This window comes from Sorex fumeus, unplaced genomic scaffold (assembly GCF_029834395.1).
Source record: "Sorex fumeus unplaced genomic scaffold, SorFum_2.1 ptg000018l, whole genome shotgun sequence".
Lineage (NCBI taxonomy): Eukaryota > Metazoa > Chordata > Mammalia > Eulipotyphla > Soricidae > Sorex > Sorex fumeus.
This window is the reverse complement of record NW_026606075.1, coordinates 10,280,829-10,296,643: the sequence shown is the minus strand read 5'-3', so window position 1 is coordinate 10,296,643 and position 15,815 is coordinate 10,280,829.

Genomic DNA, 15,815 nt, shown 5'->3' with positions numbered 1-15,815 from the left:
AGAGGAAAAATAAGGAAAAATGCTTCCAATTTATAAAAATTAAGGATTGTCATGCTCTTGTTTAATGACATTACTTTGATGGAAAAAGCAAGTACTTGTATTCTCCCAGTATAGTTTCAGATATTTTCCTTCCAGTGATCTAGTTCCTGCTTAAATGATTATTTTCTTAATATTTTCTCACATCTGTATTTCAGTTATTATCTGACTTGTTTTTTATGTGCAAGATATTAGATAATTAGATCACAAAAGTGTATTTAGCTTTATTATCAAAGAAAAATAGTTTAATGAAAACTTGTAAATTAGTAAAAAAAGACATAAAATGATTTGTATTCTAAATTTCACTTTTTATGTAAGTGACAAAATATTTGTATAACAAAATTATATTGAGTAAGATAATTAAACTGAACTATAAATACAGTGGATTTCTCTCACTAGATGAAGGCTATATAAAATCATACTGTGGATTTCTCTGGATATATGAAAGAATATGAAAGCTGGGTATATATAAGCTAAAATTAGTTTCACTAACTTGATTCCACAAGAAGCTGTAGAAATTTTTTTCTATGAAAAGTTACTGTGCTGTATCTCCAGTAGTATAGCATACCCTTTGTAAAGGACGTGCTAGCTGCTAAATTCATTTTTGGGGGTCTAACTATATTTGGATTATTTATCTGAGTATAAATTTTGGCAGAGATATTTTTGAAGTTTCCCTCATAGTAAATATTGGAAAATAGCAGGTCCTTTAATTATTTGGGTAAAATTGATTCTCTTGTTAAGTACATTATGAGAAATATGTGGAAACCTATACACGTTATAACCTTCTTACCAACTTCAAAAGCATATTAACATATCAAATACTTGGGAAGCTTAATAATCAAGAAAACTGATTACACTTGTTTAACACAGCATTTGAATGTGGAATCACTTTATTGTGCACTGTCAATCACCAAATTACCCAGGATCCAGGGAAACTATAATACATTTATCAGTGGACATGAAGAAAAAATAACTACATTTTAAAATAAAGTGTCCCAAAAGGTACTAGGCCAGGGATTATTTATTGTCTTGCTTAACTTTAGTGGGAAAACTCCCAAGTCAGTACTGTAAGTTTAAAGATGAGGAAACTCAATTTCAAAGAGGTAGTCACCTGCTTGGGCGAAAGAAATCATAGGAACAGCTGCATCAGAATTCAAACCCTGGTGTATATGATTTTAATGATCAGTATTAGCTCTGTTCTCCTTTGACTTTTGCAAGTTATTGCACAGTTAAAGCCGTCACTTAATTTTTTGTTTGTGTGTTCTTTTTAGAAGTAGACCAAAAATAAAATCATTATGTTCAGCTCTAGTAAGAGTTAATACCGAACCTAATTTGTTTTTACCTCTTCCAAAAGTGGACATTTAAACCAATTTGGAGTTTTCTAATCATCCTCAATGAGATCATATTCATTTTAAGTCAAGGTGGTTTTTCCTGAAACCAACATTTTTTTTTTTTGCTCACCTTTTCCTACTCTTATTCTGACCACAAAATGCCTTCATTTTATACACATTTTATTCTACTTATTAGGTGGGATGATGCCTAATTAGTGAAGCATTTAATGAGACAGTGAGATCTTTAAAATGAACTTACATTTTTGTCATTTATAACTTCTTTTGTGAATCAGGAATAGAATTAGCATGATTATTTTCTTTTCAATTCTTATTAAAGAGCCACGATTTAAAAGTTACTGATAGTTGAGTTTAGGGATATAATAAGCCAACACCAGTCCCTCCATCAGTGTCAACTTTCTTCCACCAGTTCGAGATTCCCTTCCCATCCTAACTCTAACTACAGCCCCACTTGTCAACTTTACAGGCACATTTAAAACGACTATTTCTTTTATTCTTTCATGAAATTACCTAGTTTAAACACTAATTATGCATAGATGACTTTCCTATAAAGGCATCTTTTCCACACTCTGAATAAGAATGTGTGCTGAATGTAGGTGAAGGACAGACATGATAACCTCTTAGTACCTGTACTGCAAAGCATAATGCACAAAAGAAGGGAGATATAGATAGAAAGAGGAAAAGTGCCTGCCGTAGAGACAGGCTGGAGGAGGGGGATTGTGGGAGGGATACTGGAGACATTTGTAGTGGGAAATGGACACTGGTAGGGGGATGGGTGATGGGTGCATGACTGAAACCTGATCATGAACAACTTTGTAACTGTGTATCTCACAGAGATTCGATGAAAAAAATCATCTTTTCCAGACCTCTTTTTACTACCCCCATTTTGTAGTCAATGGATATTTCTATTTCAGTGTCAAAACATAAGTCCTGACACTTATTTCATCTTTCTGCTGGTTTTTCCTTTTGTACATGTAAGTAGTACTTGTACATGTAAGTAAATAGCAGCTATATCTTTTTATATACTGTTTTGTATATTTAACTGTTTATTGTTATTATTATTCTTTATATATTGTTCTTGACAAGTGCTTGCTCAAAAATTCTGTAACTCTGCTTCCTGCCCAGCTGAGACCACGAGATATCCCCGGTGAGTGGCTCTCTGGGACAGCCATGGAACCAGAGGCACACAGACCTTATTCGGAACCCAGTAGCTTTTGGCAGAAATGTGAATAGATTCTGCATTAAGCTACAGCATCGTGCCCCCCACCCCCTGAGGGAAAAGGTGTCTGTCTCTTCTGCCTTCCCCCCCCCCCCCCACACACACACACCCAGTGGCATGGTGGCTGCCACCTCAGAGCCTATTGGACAGCCAGGTATGAGCCTGTAATGATGGAGTAACTGTGGCCTCATGGGATGGGGGGTGGAACCAGCATGTCCTTTCTGCCCCACCAAGACCACAAGTTGCCCCCCACGAACGGCTCTCCAGCATGGTCATGGACCCAGAGGCACACAAACCAATCTCGGAAACTATGAGGCTTTTGGCAGAAATTCCTCCAGACTTAATTAGTGAAGTATCAGAAATCCAAAATTGTGCGATAGCGGCCACGAGACATCATATGTTTTTCATAACCAGCAATAGAAAACAAATTATTTCACAATGCCTTTTCAACAGGTCTGATTATAGGGGGAAAATTCCAAATAATAATGGTACATCTTTTGTTGAAATAATGAATGTAATCAAAGTAGAGGGAGAGTAAGTGGAAATCATCTGCGTCACAGGCATGGGGAGGGGTGGAATGGGGGGTATATCGGGGTTCTTGGTGGTGGAAAATGTGCACTGGTGAAGGGATGGGTGTTTGATCATTGTATGACTGAGACTTAAACCTGAAAGCTTTGTAACTGTTCTCATGGTGATTCAATAAATAAATTTAAATAAATATATAAATAAAGTTGAAACTAAAGAAAAAAATCAGTGACTCACAGTATTGTCTATAGACTTCAACTATTCTCTTTAACAGATGAACTTTTAATTCTTAAAATTTGTAGATTTCTGGGAAAGGGGTATGCAATAATAGTGAAACTTGTAGGTATCAGTTCTTTGTCTACTTCCTTAATTATGAAGCAAATTCCTGGGTGATGATGAATGAGACATCCAATAAGTAACTAGATGACTCTGCTGACAAAAAACATGGTGTGTAGATAAGGAATATCCAAGTCCCAAAAAAGTATTCATGTTTAATGAGTCAAGTCACTATTCTCTCCGTAGTATAAATGTTTCAGTAAATCATCAAGTGGATGATGGATTCAAGGCTTAACTGCAATATTTTAAGTTTTTATAGTGACCAACAATATTGGCATCTTGACACTTAGTAGTGGCAGTTGTCACAAGCGGGTCTATTTGATGGACTCATGTATTGCTTCATACATTAGTATTTTGTTTATCGGCATTGTTTAGAAGTACTGACTCAAGGGGATTATAATGTGGTAAAAAGAGCTTTCCTGTATTCACAGAAAGGAATATCTTGCTTTCATGGTTATTAATAACCTCTATCCCAGTGAAAGTGAACATGAAAGAAAGGCACACACATCCTTTCCAAAGAGATTACTTCAAGAGATATTCTCAGATACCAATTTGTTACTAATACTCAAATATCTTCAAGTTTTGACCCTCTGACTAAATATTAGTTGCTATTCATAATTGTAAAATGTTTTACATTAGGCCTATGACTCCTTCCAGGCAAAGAGGGGAGTGAGAACAGTTTATTTGATGCAGAATTTACCCCACTAAAGAATTTATTTTTTATGCCTCAGGTCCTGTTCTTGGATACGTTCTGATTCTAACTACTATATGGTAAAAAGCTAGCTGTAAACTAAAATCAGTTTATTTTCCTTTAAGTTATCTATTTCTAGAAAACTTCAAATAAATGTTGAAAGATCAATAGAAAAACATCATGAATTATCATGTTTTTGAGAGTGTAAGTCAAATTTTCCTGCAACTTCCTTTATCTTTAGACCCTCCTAATCTTTACTGTAGATATAATTTTTACCACCAATCAATGTAATTGTAGAAACAACTGTGTTTAAGACTTTAAATAATATTTAGCTGGTCAGAGAGAATTGTTACCTACTGTTTAACAGTAATCGTTAGCAGCATTTTGGGTGCATTTAGCAACTGACATTTACAAATAATATTCAAATGTGGTGTGTTCATATAGTCCTAATACAGTATCTTGAAATATAAATTTCAATTGCTATACTGGGAAGATCTGAAGCAAAGTAAAATCTTACATGTTTTTTTAATTATGATTGTGAGCAAAGATAAGTGAATACAGAAAATTGGATTCAACCAAACCTTGTCAATTAGAACACAATAAAACACACTTACCACCCGCACACAAATACCTGTAGATATCTACTAGTTTCATCAGTTCACTGAAACTGGAGCCATAATAATTCACCTGTCCACATTTAGAATGTGTCATTGAAAAGTTTAGATAACCCTCCTCTTAATAACTCACAAGCTATCGCCCTATTATAACTTCTAAGCAAATAACTGGTGTTTACTGAAAAAGTCCACACTTATTGTAACATATATTTCTTAGCTGTATAATGTGAAATCTCTTTTGCTACATTTTTTAAGATTATAAATTTTTTAATAACTGACTACTGAAGTTGGGCCTCTAGCCCCATTTAGTCCATCATCATAGTTATCTTATTATATAATTTTGTAAACTATGGCTATTCTTAGGAATATATATGTCACTGTGAAGTAGGCCTGGCAGCGCAGTGCAATGTAGAAGGATTATTCCTCGGAATAGGAAGAAAAAAAGACAGATATTCACAGGCAAGAAATCCTAATTTTCTGTGGAAACTGAGGAAAATAAGAACTAATTTTATAGAGGATTATTAAGCAGGGTAAAATTTGTTCAGTTATATTATATACATTATATTAGATTACTTTATTGCTAATTTTATGATAATGCTTCTGGTAAATTTAGAATGGTAGGAGAAAATATGTGACTCAGATAAGATTAAATAACTAGAGAAGTTTAACTATAGACTCAGATTCTAGTCATCTATGCTTTATAAAATATTTGAACTCTGTCATTAGAAACATTTGAAATTATGAATTAACAGAAAATTAAAGCATAATAATGCTCAGGCATATTCCTTCTATCAGTTAAAATTTATTAAAAAATTAAGTCATATTCTTAAAACAGAACTAGTTGGTGGTATGTTATCAATGTTTGATGTATGCCATATTGTTTGGGGTTGAAAATACAGAAGAAAACTTTTTTGAGCAAGTGCTAATATTTTTATTTCTCAAAAAATTACCTTAAAAGAAAAAGGAAAAACAGGCGGCGAGGGAAAAGTAGAGGATGAGTTTGACATATTAGCAAAAAGAAATTCCCAGAAAAAGAAAGCAGTAAGTAGGCACACGGCTTTTAACAATTCGATTATGTACTTTCAAAGGTAATTTTAATGTGCTAGAGGAGATGGAAGTCAAATCAATTAAACAGAATAAGGGTGGTTAGAAATGGTAGGAATGCAGTTCAGAATGCTTATTTTATGAAGTTTGATAGAAAGCATATGACTGTATTAGGTATTCAGAATGTGCCACCCATGTTATTCAGTTGTACAGACATACATGAAAACAGACTTGAGAAAGTGTATTAAGAAATCTTAATCTGTATGTTTTGCAGAAAATCTTAACTTTGAAGCCGAGAATTTTTTGTTTATTTCATTGTTTTATCTCCACAAATACTTTATATTATCTTTCCTGTTTTTATTTATAAAATTAATCCATCTCTTATGTCATTTAAACTAGAAAGACATAATTAATGTACCTCAAACATATTACATTTAAATGTTAAAATAAAAATTGTAAGTATTATTATAGATTTTTATTTTAAAATTATATCTAATTTTTATTCTGCTAATGCATCTTTCTTAAGAAGTGTTTTAGTCAATGTAGTCATTGTTTTTATTTCCATATTAGAATTTTTTTTCTGATTTAGTAACCTGGAAAATAATTAAAAGGAATATCAATTTAGTGGCAACTTTTGTTTATATTCAGTAACTAATTTTTACTGATGATCTGGAGGAAAATTTGGAAATATATATGGAGTCCTAAATATCAATTGATCTATCTATGAACTGCAGTGAAATAGTTTAAGAAAATGTTATATAAGTTTCATTATCTTATTTATGTTTCCAAAAATTATAAAATTCCAAATATAGATATGGTAAAATAAATCACAGTAAAATAAGTTTATCCAATACGATGTTAATCAGCAATTAAAATGTTTTAAAATCTCAAATATATCGATAAATTCAGCAGTAGCTACATATAACTATATAAAATTTATCAAAGTAACAGCTTAGGGATTTTCATTTATATTTTAACTGAGTATGGTTTTGGAATATTTGAATTTTCCTCTTTGTACCTGCTTATAGTTTGGAAATTCTAATAATCACAAATAGCTTCCAAAAATTAAAAAAAAACTAGTTTCAAGTGATAGTCACATAGAATTCATAAGGACAAAATTATAATGTATCAAATTCATTAAAATATAACTAAGGTTATCCATAGATATGGTGGTGTGAATTTTTCATTATAATTCTCATCATGTGGAGAGTGGCAGCAATTAGAAATAAGTCAATACCTAAACTTCAGTATTTAATGTTAGAAGATGCTGTTGTATAAACCAAGGAGAAAACAAAAAATAATTGAGGGGGGAATTGTCTCTCTATCTTTTGTTTTCTGGTGAAGCAAGATGGTTTTTATTTAAACTTAATTAGAAAGATGTGAAAGGGGAAGAAGGAAAAGGAAGTATTCATTCAAAAGAGACGCGGGCTTCTCCAGAGTGGGGGAAAAAATAAAAAGACATAGAGACAAGCCAGACACATGTTCAAGAGAGAACAAGGATTTGAATAACAAGCCGGTTGTATTTTTTTTTTTAATTTTTATTGGTGAGACATCATGAGGTACAGTTGTAGACTTACAAGTTTTTGTGCTTGGGTTTCAATTATACAATGATCAAATACCCATCTCTCCACCAGTGCCCATTTCCCACCACCACGGATCCCAGTATCCCTCCTACCCCCCCTTACCCCCCATCCCACCCTGCCTCTTGGCAGGGCATTCCCTTTTGTTCTCTCTCTCTTATTGGGTGTTGTGGTTTGCAAAAGAGGCAATGGGTGACAATCATGTTTGGTCTATAGTCTACTTTCACCATGCTTCTGCCATCCTGGGAGGATCCTCCCAACACCCTTTATTTGGTGTTCCTGAAGTCATGAAATTTACATACAAGTGGTACTACATGGAAAGTATCATGTTAAGCGAAATGACTCAGAAAGAAAGGGATAGACATAGAAAGATTGCATTCATCTGGGGAACATAAAATAACAAAATAGGAGACTAACTCCCAAGAATGGCCGAGATTAGTACCAGGAATTTTACTCCATGGCTTGGAGAGGCCAGTCACACATGCCAGTTGTATTTTTAAAATGTAAGTTTTTAAAACTTACACACACACACACACACACACACACACACACATGTGCTGCTGAAGCACTTTGCCACTAGATAACTCTTTATTTTTTGTAAGGACTGTGGGTTGCTCACAATCCTTAAAAAGTTAACTACTGTTTGGCTAGTACACAAACGATAAATCAAACACCCATTTTCAAGACATGCACCGAGGATATTTGGCCAACTTTAATCCATCCAATGTTGTATACTGCATTTGTTCTTTTGAAGAGGTATTGCCTAAGATGGGAATCCCCACCTTTAAGTGGTGAAAAACAAGGAAATTAATTGTTTTTTTTTATTTTTCCTTTTGTAGAATGCAAGTTCTGAAATCTAGATTTTGGGGTTCATTTTCCAATACTCCTTTGTTTACACCTTGTATTAATTTCATTTGGAATCCGTCATGGGGACAGAAAAGATAGTACAGGAGTTAAGGCTCCTGCCTTTCCTGTGGCTCCCCCCAGGAAAAAAAACTGACCATAGATATTAACAAACAATTTCTCTGGTGATTTTTTATTTACAGTCTTTATTTCAGATAATTTTTGGTAGCACAGCGGGTAGGGCGTTTGCCTTGCATGCAGCCGACATGGCTGACCTGAGTTCGATTCCTCTGCCCCTCTCGAAGAGCCCAGCAAGCTACCAAAAGAAAGAGTATCTCGCCTGCACAGCAAAGTCTGGCAAGCTACCCATGACGTATTTTATATGCCAAACACAGTAACAAGTCTCACAATGTTACTGGGCCCACTCGGGCAAATTGATGGACAATGGGAGGACAGTGAGAGTGACAATTTTTGGTAAGATTTTAGCATGCTTTCACAGACAAGTTTGCCGGTAGGTAGAAAGAAAGAGGTGTGTGTGTGTGTGTGTGTTTGTGTGTGTGTGTGTGTGTGTGTTTGAGAGCACATATTTGTGCGCAGCGACACTTCAAGTCATAGCTATAATACATTTTGTTTTTCATTTTCTTAAATAAGCTGCTTTGATTTCAAGATCTTGAAATAATGTTGTGTACATTCAAGTATGAAGCAACAAGTGACTTCTCTGCTCATCAAAAGTTTGTTGAAAGCATGTTCAGTAGAACACAAGAACCTGTGGAGCAGACAAAGATTAATTATACCTGTACTCATGCAGCAATGTTTGTGTTCCAAACAAATTATATTTGCTTGTGTTTAAACGATGCATAAATCTGATGCGTGCAGATGAACGTGTGTTCAGGATGGGTGAGCACACTTGTTTGAATGTCATATTTATCCCTGTATTTTGTCAGAAAATTAACTTCTTTGGAGTTTGTGCTTGAGCTGAGCATATGGTTGTTGATCTCTGGAGATGACAGCCTATCTGAGCAATAGCTCCTTATGGCTCCAGCTCTCCTCGGCTGGCAGATGCTTTGGGCTTTTCTACAATTAAGTGGAGATCATCACTGTTTTCTTTGAGCACTGCTGTGCCTTGTACTCTGAAGTGTTTTGTTAATCACTGTCTGCCTTCGACAGAAGCTGCCAAAGCTCTCATTAAGTTTGAATTTTGAGATGTCATGCTCGAATGATGGAATTTCATCCTCTTTCTGCATGAATGGAATTGGCTATGGAAAGGTGCCAGAAAAAAATCATGTCACTAAAGTATACTTGCTTTACATTTTGGGGATAAAACAAAAGGCAGTTGGGGCAGGGGTTCCCCAATAATTTGTCAGCTCTGGTACATGTAGTTTCCTAGGTGATGTTGTCAGGTTTTCACCAGAATGAAACGGAATAGTTCCTTTACAGAGTGTATCAATATTCTTCATTAGCTTGGTTACAAATGAACTTGAAATATCTTCTCTTAACTGCACAGAGACCTTTCAGGGCATTTCATATTTGATCTTTCAGGATGTTGTCACAGAAAGTTAATGGCAAGTTGCATAGAAGCTGAAGTATTTCTTTAACAACTTTTCTCTTGAATTGGGGGCAGGAAATGATATTTGATAGTAAAGGGGGGGAAAGCTTCATTTGCCCTTCAAAATAATTACTTGAAGTTGTATAGAGACAGAAAGCTAAATGCATCTGCTAACTACTTAATGATTTGCTGCAGGAAACTCAGTGTTATGGGAAATATGGTTTGAAAAGACATTACCCATTTCTCTTGGTAAATCTAATTGTTTCAGTTGAATGAGTAAAAGTAAGAAGTAAGCCTTGAAGAAAAAATACTTACAGTAATTAGCTCTAATGCCTAATCACTAGAGTCATAAAGCATTTGGAAAATTATTAAACTGATCTATAAAGTCCTCTACTCCCATAAACTAACTCATAATTGTTAACAAATTTATAGAGCAACCTTATTTGTGTGAATGTTTAGTCTGTGTCTCAATTTATTTCATCAACAACATAGGTGACAGGTATTTAACTGAAAAATTTTTAATGATCACAAATAAAACAAAATACAAATACATTTCTTTGTAGTAGAAAGACTGGCTATTAAAACAATAATAATCTGTTTTCTCATTTCAGTAAGTACTCAAGAAACACTTTCTATTAAGATCTGGATTGGATTTCATAACATGCTGCTTGAGTACAGAGCCTGTCCCTCAGACTTTTTCGTAAAACTCTCTGGAAATTACCTGAGTAAAATACTGATGGAGAGTTCTGAGTTAATATTAACATTCTTGTGGTTGTAAAATGACAAGGGTATCATTATTACTTTCCACACTCTAGGAAATATTGAGGAATATATTCTATGAAACTTGTATTATAATACTTAAAATGAATGGAATGATAGGAACTAGATGCAAACAAATTTATTCCCCTGGAAATTTAAGTGTTATTTTTTTATATAGTTAACAGTGAACAGAAGTGTTCATGTAACATAATAGGATGCATGCAGTGAAATCTTGTGTCCCAAATACCTTGTTTGGGTATAAAGAGATGAATTTATATAGAAAAATAATGTTACAGTAAAAAACACAGAAATCATATCAGGCCACATATCAGATTTAGAAATTCATTGTATTTTTTAAACTGTATGATCTGTATAGTATAGAGGTAGTATAAGTATAAAAGAAATGTGGGAGATTATTGAAAACATTAAAAACTGCATAAAGGTAAAGAAATTTAACTCATTTAAGATTTCAATAATTTTTATTGATCTGATTGTTTTAGAAAAGCAAAACAAAATACTAATAAGGTACTTTAAAAAAGGTGTACATTTTAAGATAAATTATTTACATTATAGGGTTCTTAGGAAACCAGAATAAGAGGGCAAAGTTCTTCTGAAGCTATGGTATGCACAAAGAACTGTGCAAAGACTTTCACATTTTTGTTTTTCTGTTTTTTTCTTGTGGGTGCCGTGGGTGTGTGTTTGTGTGTTGGTGGGGGGAAGGTGGAGGTTTGGGGGAACGGGTTGGGGCCAAACTTGGCAATGCTTATGGCTGTATGCCCAGGGACGTAGGGGACCACATGGGATGTCAGAATCAAACCTGAGGGGTTGCTGGAGCGATAACACAGCAGATAGGGCATTTGCTTTGCACACGGCCAACCCAAGTTTGATTCCCAGCATCCCATATGGTCCCCAAGCACCGCCAGAAATGATTTCTGAGTGCAAAGCCAGGAGGAACCCCTGAGCATCGCTGGGTGTGACCCCCCCACAAAATAAAAGAATCAAACCTGATTTGGCTGTGTGAAAGGCTAGAACTACAGGACAGCGCTAAACCTCCACATTTCTTTTTTGTACCACCCACCATTTTTGGTCTGTTTTTGCTTAATAGGTTTTCTTTTATTGAAGCACCATGAGTTACAAAGCTATTCATAGCTTGCTTTTTGACTTCCAATATTCCATCCATATTTCTTATCATCACCGTGGCAAATGGCTTTAAAGTAGGGCAGGGCCCAGACAGACCCTTGTAGACTCTCTTTCTTGCCCTGGTCACCCTAATTCCTCACTGACTTTGGAGCCCTGGCCATGCCCTACTCATGTTCTGTGAGCCAGGAAGTGCATTAAGGAAAAGTTAGTGTGCGTTTGATGCCTTCTTTGTATTTTATATGTGCAACTAGGAAATAGTACTAATTACACCTGGTCAAAAATGCTACATACAACTTTAAGACTTATTTTTGGGCCAGATAGATAGTATAGTGGTAAGGCACTTGCCTGCATTCAGTATACCTGAGTTCAAATCCCCAGACCATGTACAGTCTTGAGTCCTACCAGCGTGATCCCTGAGCACAGAACCAGAAATAAGTCCTGAGAACCACTGGGTATGCCACTCCCCCAGAAAAAAAAACCCAACTATTTAAAATTTTAGAATTTCAGGAGCCGCATGACATCTCATACTATTCATAACAAGCAATACAAGATAAATTATTTAGTATCTACCTGTGGGGCAGACTTGAGTGGTGGTAGGAAAATTTGAAATAATGGGGGTGGGAAGCTGTAATGATGATGGGATTGATGTTGAACTGTAGCACTGTCCTCTGGTTGTTCATCAATTTGCTCAAGTGGGCATGAGTAACGTCTTCATTGTGAGACTTGTTGTTACTGTTTTTGGTATATCAAGTAAATCACAGGGAGTTTGTCAGGCTTTACCATGCAGGTGGGATACTCTTGGTAGCTTGCCGGGCTCTTCGAGAGTGGTGGAGGAATCGAACCCGGGTCAGTCGCACGCAAGGCAAACGCCCTACTCACTGTGCTATCATTCCAGCCAATGTAATCAATTATTGTGAACAACTTCATGAAAATCAAATTGAAAAATTGAAAAAAAACTTATAAAAGTACTTGCTCCTGTCTTCATTGATTCCTTTCTCTAGATTAAAGACATAAGTAATTATACAGTACCCTAAATCAATTCTTAGAAGTCATTTACTGGGCCTGGAGTGATAGCACAGTGGGTAGGGCGTTTGCCTTGCACGTGGCCAACCCAGGTTCGATTCCCAGCATTACATACGGTGCCTTGAGAACTGTCAGGAGTGATTCCTGAGTGCAAAGCCAGGAGTAACCCCCGAGCATCGCCAGGTGTGACCCAAAAACCAAAAAAAAAAAAAAAGGAAAAGAAGTCATTTAGTAAACTAGAATACTAGAATAAATCACATTTAATATTTTATATTTGCATATAATAACATATGTTTCCATGGAAACATAAGTGGAAGTATATTGAGTTAAAGTGAGACACAGAAAATTAATCTAAATATATCATATTCTTTAATATAATGTACCAATCATTATATTATCATTCATGTTAATCTACTGATATGAATAAAATTAAATTTTGCAAATACAAAAATAATTAAATAACTTTTACATATCAGTCAGTACATTTCAAAACTATTCTTTTCTTAATAAAATGCACTTTGTTTATAAATAACATAAGCCAAATGAGCCTGCTATGTCTTGGCAATATTTACCAGAATTATGTTTTTTATAATAAGAAAAATTAGGTAGACTTTTAATATTCTCTACATAAATTCTTTCCCTTCAAAGCAAGCCCAAGGTTTAAATGTAGAGGAATACAATCACAATTTATAGTTTATAAATCTTTGATATGATGGATAAAAATGAATACATTTTGTTTTTGCTTTTTTCTTAACTATTTGACTGTTCTATCTCTGTTTCTTTCCCTACTTTTATCATTTTTAAAAAAATATGGTACATTTTATTTTTTATGATTATTAACCTACATGACACTTCATTATCATCAAAGTCCACAGTTCATAATAACTTCTATTATTTTCATAGTGTATATTCTGTAGGCTTTGACAAAAGTTTGATGACATGTATTCTGTTATTTAGGGTTTTCTCTACCATCTCTTTACTATATGTGTAATTATTATTATAAATGTTGATTACAATATGTTTGGATTTTATTCACTTCTTAAACATTTTCTTTGAGTACACTTTGAGTACACTAATTTCAGAGTTTTGTTTGTTTGTTTATTTTGGCTTATTTGCTTGCTTCCTTAAGGTTGTTATAGTAATTTCTCTATCCTGGTTTCCTCCTTCTCTTTGTATACCTCATTACAGAATAAATGTGTTAATGCAGTTTTAATCCATATTACTTTGTTATAAATTAGTCAACAAGGCAATAATTCTTATTATATCAGTAGAAAGTTTATTCTATTTTCAAGCAGTTGACAGACCAATATATATTGACAGACCAATGTGGGCAAGTGAGAGCCCTCCCCACCCCAAGGGACCCAACCTCAGCAGCCGACCTCCACTGCCCAACCACTGCCATGCTCCAGGCCACTTTCCAGACCGTGAGGCCACGAAGACACTTTTATACACAATTATAAGATACTTCCTACCCATTTATGCCTCTCGGAGAGCCCAGCAAGCTACTGAGAGCATCCGCCTGCACAGGCAGAGCCTGGCAATCTCCCCGTGGTGTATTCAATATGCCAAATACAGTAATGAGAATATGTCTCATTCCCCTGACCCTTAAAGAGCCTCCAATCTTTGGGAAAAGACAAGTAAGAAGAGGCTGCTAAAATCTCAGGGCTGTGAGTAATAGAGCTGTTACTGGCACCCGCTCAAATAAATCAAAGATCCACAAGATGACAGTGATACAATGATAAACTTTATAAACAATTGGTACAAGAAATTAATTGTACTTTTACATATTTTTTGTTTTTGTTTTGGGGTCACACAAAAGTAGTGCTCAGGGATTACACTTAGCTCCATACTCAGGGTTCACCCTAAGCATGTTTTGGGGGCCCATATAGGATGCTAGAATTGGACTTGGGTCAGCAATGTGGAAAGCAAGCACAATACTTGCTATATTATCTCTGATTTTATATTTTATAGAAAAAAATTAGCTACATGACATCAAATTTCTAAAAGGAAATACATATTTTTATAAGGAAATGTATGAAGAATACACAGTTTGTATTTATATTTTGATAGTCAAAACCAGGATTATAATTCAGTCCTTAACTAAAAATTAAAAAATTGTCTTGTGAGAAAATATTTCCAAATTTTCTCATCTTGTCATTTAATTTTTTTATGTTGGACTATTCATGTCTTTGAACTCTTCCTATGTGAAATATCATTGTTTAGCATTTACTGTTTTCCAAGAAGTTGAAGTAATAAAAAGAGAAGATACAATATAGAAATATATTATTTTATGGTCTAATATCTTAATTCATGTGCAGAATACAAACAGGAAATATCTGTGAAACCTCATCTCAGATTCAGAAAGCAAACAAATAGATTAAAGATAGGAAGAGAAAGAGTTTGGTTCACATCATGATAGTTCTTTGTCTTTAGTTAGTTCTTAAGATATAGACGAGATCAACAATCATATGGTTATTAGTATAGAACTTACAGAAGAGACATAGTAAATTGAATTAATGTTCCTAATATATGACTAATTTCTGCCATAGAAGTACACATTCATGTCCTCTAATATTCACATTTTCAGTGCTTCTGAAATAAGGGATATATACTTCCCTTCCATTGATTTTAGTTTGTCTATATTATCTGTGGCCAATAGAATCTCACCAGAAGTAGCAATGGACTAATTTTCTGTCATAAAGATTATTATCTAGTTCCATTGAACCTCTTAATATGCATTCATCATGAAAATATTTGCTCCTGGATAGCTTCAATTTTCAAAATAAAATAAAACAAAAAATTGAATCAAACCTTTCACTTAAATAGTCACTGTAAACAATCATAAACCTTTGAGAATGAAAAATAAATGTGTCTTTGTAGTCCACTAAAGCATAAGAGGATTTCTTTCTTTTAGTAGGGGAGGAGTGGACATGGGGATAATATACCAGCAGTGCTCAGGGGTTATTTCTGGTTCTGAGCTCAAGAATTACTCCTGGCAGACTTGAAGGATAATGTAAGATGCTGAGGATAGAACACAGGTTGGCCACATGCAAAGCAAACACTCTATCCGCTGTATTTTCATTTGGCCCCCTACTGCAAGAGGGTTTGCT